The 5747-nt window shown below is 43.1% G+C and overlaps 1 pseudogene; it reads right to left on the bottom strand.

The window, feature by feature from the left end:
• Positions 1–203: 203 nt before the first annotated feature.
• LOC125521729 lies at positions 204–1280 on the bottom strand (annotated as a pseudogene).
• Between the last annotated feature and the right edge of the window lie 4467 nt (positions 1281–5747).

The raw sequence follows: 5747 nt of genomic DNA, 5'->3' as shown, positions 1-5747 counted from the left end.
GAGCCTCTGTTGAAATAATAAAGGCCCTGATCCAGGCATAAAGGGCACACTTCCTTTGAACTAAGACTGATTCAGAGGAGCGCAGGTGAAGAGACTTCACATGTCAAAATGAGCTTGGGAAAACTCATTCTAGACATAATAGTGCCAGATCTCGTGGACAAAAAATGCATCTGTATTTTGTGACGCTGTACGCAGAACATGCATGTAAAGAACTCAACTTGAATATTGACACGCATACTCAATCAAGTGAATCTCAATCAAGCATAGCACAAACGTCCTCAGACAACTGTGTGGAGATCACTAAATTCAGTAGCAGTGGTCGGCCATGTATTAGCTACTCTATAAATTTATTTCTATGTACTCAATTCCACATAAGAAAATTCCAGTTCTGACATAATTTATCTCATGAACTAAAAGGAAATATTTTTGGAAAAAATAATGTTAAAAGGAAAGGATGCCCACAGGTACTTGGAGGCCAATGACACGGATGCTGTCCATGAGCTCCTGCACCTTGTCAGGACCATTAGCATGCGTTCACATTAGCGGCCTCCAGCTATTTTCCAGTGGGATCTCCATCACCACAGGGCATTTCTTATCCGATATCTCAGTGGGGAGAGCCCAGCTGCACCTACACCGTTAAATATGAGCCATTGTTAATTCAGTGCATGTTCAAGCGCGCAGTCTGAACTTAAACATCAGAAATAGACTTCTGAAATTACAAGTTTGTAACTGAATATTGCACAAGGAAACTATCCTGTCATGTATATTCAACACCATGGTTGATCTCAACAACACCCAATTGGACACCATTTACATGCGATTCCCGTCCAAATGGATCTCTAATTTTGCCAGCTAAGGTTAATTAGCGAAGAAGTTGGAATTAAATCTTACCGGATTCAACTGAACCGCTATGGTTTCAGAATGGACCATGAAATCGGTAAGAGCGGTAATACTAAGATTTCGGCTCCTCGCAGGTTCGAACCACATCTTACTATGGTTGAACTGAACTCCAAGATCTCAAACAATTCTACAGAGAACAAGGGGGGACAGGTAAAGGCAGACCTACCATTGGAGGACGAGACCGAGACGGCGAGGCCGCACCGCCCGCTCGCGCTCCTTCCCCGGAGAACAGGGGCGCTGGGGACGGCGGCGCAGCGATGGAGTAGGTAGCCGGCCGTCGGCACGATCTTTCCCAAATCCAAGCTCGAGGTCGACGCCATTCGTGGTCGCGCTGGTGCTGCTGCTTCCGTTTTCTTGCGGCCTCTCTTGCTTAACGTGTCTGAGCGGCCTCTCAAGCTTGATATAGCAATATAAACTCATTAGAGCAGAATAATCGGATCTGCAAGGACAGAAAACTCTCTAATCTCATGGCATCGCCAAAAGAACGAGAGAACATTTATTCTCAGAGAACTATGATGATCACTAGACATTGAAGAAGAACATAGAACTCTTGATGATCCGAGGTCCGCCAACTCTTAACGCTAAGATGGCAGCCGAAGACGAGGGGGACTAAGTTTCTCATATGGCGGCGGCGGCACGAGAACGGGAGACCTTTTAGAAAGGAATGGTTAGGGAGTGGATTTTCAAGGTCCTTGGCTTAGGATTTGTCCATGGAGTTCAGACCAATGTACTTTGCTTGTGCTACTCTTAATAATATAGTTGTATACTGGATGTGAATGTTGAATTCACTAAAAGCCTAGAATATATATATGTTATGAATAAGATGTAAACAACAACTTGAAAGTTGTGGTTCATGTTCTTCTTGCTCTCAAGACCCAGGGTTGGGACACACACATGGAGAATATAAACTAAATGGATGAGATGGCCAAAAGAAGAAATTGGTGTATGGAGTTATGGGCGTTTATGGGAACGGGTCTTTTCATAAAGAAACATTGGATAATGTTTTTCTTTTATTCTTTTTACCATGTGAGTTTGAGCCAATTCCCCTGAAGTTCAACTATGCTATTCTAACTTGAATAGATGGCAAAAATAATTCTTATTTCTCTGATTAACATGAAAGTTTATGGGGATTATTTAATTAGAATATTAATAGAAGGAGACATGTAAGGACATATTGGAAGTATAGCTATGTAGTTGAGTAGAATGAGTTGGAGGCACAGATGAAGATGCGGGTGTTGCCGCTAGTCCAGATAATGAGTTGGAGATGCCAGGAAGAAGTTTGGTCCTCAATCACCAATGCCAAAAAATGGGCGCTTTGGACCAAGTAAGAAATAAATATTCAATCATTCTTTACATCCTTGGCATTTTCCCCAGCTAGATATTCTTTTCTCCTTGCCCTATTTTTGGATTCTGTCATGTATAGCGATTACGCAAGTGTTCACATATGTCTTAATAAAGAAATGTTTATATATTTCAATTTTTCTCTTACTTAACTATAGACCTATTATTGTCTATGTTATCTACTTACGTAAGTTATTTCTTTTGAATGGTGTCTCCTAGAAAGATCGAGTGATGGAAGCGCACTCGGTCATGATTACTGCATTACTCAAGAACGTGGATGTCGCCAAGATGGGGGGGGGGGGGGGGGGAGTAGGCATTTTAAAATAATTACTGTTTAGGCTTGAACAAATACAGAATAAAACTACCGTTTAATTAATCAAGCACAAAACCTAAATAAAACTTGGCTCAACTATGTGCACCAACAACTTATGGTTACTATGTGATAGCAAGATATATAACTTGAATCACGAATGCTATCACAAAGTAAGTGCATAAGTAAAGGGTTCGGGTAAGAGATAACTGAACCAAGCGGAGACTAGGATGTATCCTGAAGTTCACACCCTTGCGGATGCTAATATTCGTTAGAGCGTTGTGAAGCCACAATACTCCCAAGCGCCACAATGGCTCACTGTATTCTCCTCATGCCCTCGCACAATATAAGGTGTCATGACTCCATTAAGAGCATCTCTAGCAGACCCCGTATAATGCCCCGACCCGCAAAATAACCGCCAAAATACGGGTCCACGCAAAAAAGCTGTCCGATCAGAACCCGAAAACGCGTCGGACCCGTAAATATTTTTGCGGGGCGCGACAAAATTCCCACTGAAGGAAATATGCCCTAGAGGCAATAATAAAGTTGTTATTTATATTTCCTTATATCATGATAAATGTTTATTATTCATGCTACATTTGTATTAACTGGAAACTTAGTATATGAGTGAATACATAGACAAACAGAGTGTCACTAGTTTTCCTCTACTTGACTAGCTCGTTGAATCAATGATGATTATGTTTCCTAACCATAGACATGAGTTGTCATTTGATTAATGGGTGTTGGGGAACGTAGTAATTTCAAAAAATTTCCTACGCACACACAAGATCATGGTGATGCATAGCAACGAGAGGGGAGAGTGTGATCTACGTACCCTTGTAGACCGACAGCGCAAGCGTTAGCACAACGCGGTTGATGTAGTCGTACGTCTTCACGGCCCGACCGATCAAGCACCGAAACTACGACACCTCCGAGTTTTAGCACACGTTCAGCTCGATGACGATCCCCGGACTACGATCTAGCAAAGTGTCGGGGAAGAGTTCCGTCAGCACGACAGTGTGGTGACGATCTTGATGTTCTACCGTCGCAGGGCTTCGCCTAAGCACCGCTACAATATTATCGAGGATTATGGTGGAAGGGGGCACCGCACACGGCTAAGAAAACGATCACGTGGATCAACTTGTGTGTCTAGGGTGCCCCCTACCCCCGTATATAAAGGATCAAGGGGAGGAGGCCGGCCGGCCCTATTGGCGTGCCAAGGAGGAGTCCTCCTCCTAGTAGGAGTAGGACTCCTACTAGGAGGGGGAAGGAAGTGGGGAGGGAGAAGGAAAGGGGGGCGCCGCCCCCCCTCTCCTAGTCCAATTCGGACCAGGGGGGAGGAGGCGCGCGGCCCACCCTGGCTGCCCTTCTCTCTTTCCACTAAGGCCCATATGGCCCATTACTTCTCCCAGGGGGGGGGGGGGGTTGCGGTAACCCTCCGGTACTCCGGTTTTCTCCGAAATCACCCGGAACACTTCCGGTGTCCGAATATAGCCGTCCAATATATCAATCTTTATGTCTCAACCATTTCGAGATTTCTCGTTATGTCCGTGATCACATCCGGGACTTCGAACTAACTTCGGTACATCAAAACTCATAAACTCATAATATAACTGTCATCGAAACCTTAAGCATGCGGACCCTACGGGTTCAAGAACAATGTAGACATGACAGACATGTCTCCGGTCAATAACCAATAGCGGAACCTGGATGCTCATATTGGCTCCCACATATTCCACGAAGATCTTTATCGGTCAGACCGCATAACAACATACGTTGTTCCCTTTGTCATCGGTATGTTACTTGCTCGAGATTCGATCGTGGTATCTCAATACCTAGTTCAATCTCGTTACCGGCAAGTCTCTTTACTCGTTTTGTAATAAATCATCTCGCAACTAACTCATTAGTTGCAAGGCTTGCAAGGCTTATGTGATGTGCATTACCAAGAGGGCCCAGAGATACCTCTCTGACAATCGGAGTGACAGATCCTAATCTCGAAATACGCCAACCGAACATTTACCTTTGGAGACACCTGTAGAGCTCCTTTATAATCACCCAGTTACGTTGTGACGTTTGGTAGCACATAAAGTGTTCCTCCGGCAAACGGGAGTTGCATAATCTCATAGTCATAGGAACATGTATAAGTCATGAAGAAAGCAATAGCAACATACTAAATGATCGGGTGCTAAGCTAATGGAATGGGTCATGTCAATCACATCATTCTCCTAATAATGTGATCCCGTTAATCAAATGACAACACATGTCTATGGTTAGGAAACATAACCATCTTTGATTAACGAGCTAGTAAAGTAGAGGCATACTAGTGACGTTTAGTTTGTCTATGTATTCACACAAGTATTATGTTTCCAGATAATACAATTCTAGCATGAATAATAAACATTTATCATGATATAAGGAAATAAAATAATAACATTATTATTGCCTCTAGGGCATATTTCCTTCAGTCTCCCACTTGCACTAGAGTCAATAATCTAGATATAACATGTAGAACTGTTCTCCTCCATCTTGCAGCTATAGAACTTATTGGAGACTTCATATCTCTCAATCCGGGCATTTGCTTGAAATATTAACTTCAACTCCTGGAACATCTCATATGCTCCATGACGTTCAAAACGTCGTTGAAGTTCCGATTCTAAGCCGTAAAGCATGGCACACTGAACTATCAAGTAGTCATCAGCTTTGCTCTGCCAGACGTTCATAACATCTGGTGTTGCTCCAACAGCAGGCCTGGCACCCAGCGGTGCTTCCAGGATGTAATTCTTCTGTGCAGCAATGAGGATAATCCTCAAGTTACGGACCCAGTCCGTGTAATTGCTACCATCATCTTTCAACTTTGCTTTCTCAAGGAACGCATTAAAATTCAACGGAACAACAGCACGGGCCATCTATCTACAATCAAACATAAACAAGCAAGATACTATCAGGTACTAAGTTCATGATAAATTTAGGTTCAAATAATCATATTACTAAAGAACTCCCACTTAGATAGACATCCCTCTAATCCTCTAAGTGATTACGTGATCCAAATCAACTAAACCATGTCCGATCATCACGTGAGATGGAGTAGTTTCATTGGTGAACATCACTATGTTGATCATATCTACTATATGATTCACGCTCGACCTTTCGGTCTCCGTGTTCCGAGGCCATATCTGTATATCTCGTCAAGTATAAC

This window comes from Triticum urartu, chromosome 7 (assembly GCF_003073215.2).
Source record: "Triticum urartu cultivar G1812 chromosome 7, Tu2.1, whole genome shotgun sequence".
Lineage (NCBI taxonomy): Eukaryota > Viridiplantae > Streptophyta > Magnoliopsida > Poales > Poaceae > Triticum > Triticum urartu.
The sequence above is the reverse complement of the archived record's forward strand: the minus strand, read 5'-3'. Positions and strand labels throughout refer to the sequence as shown.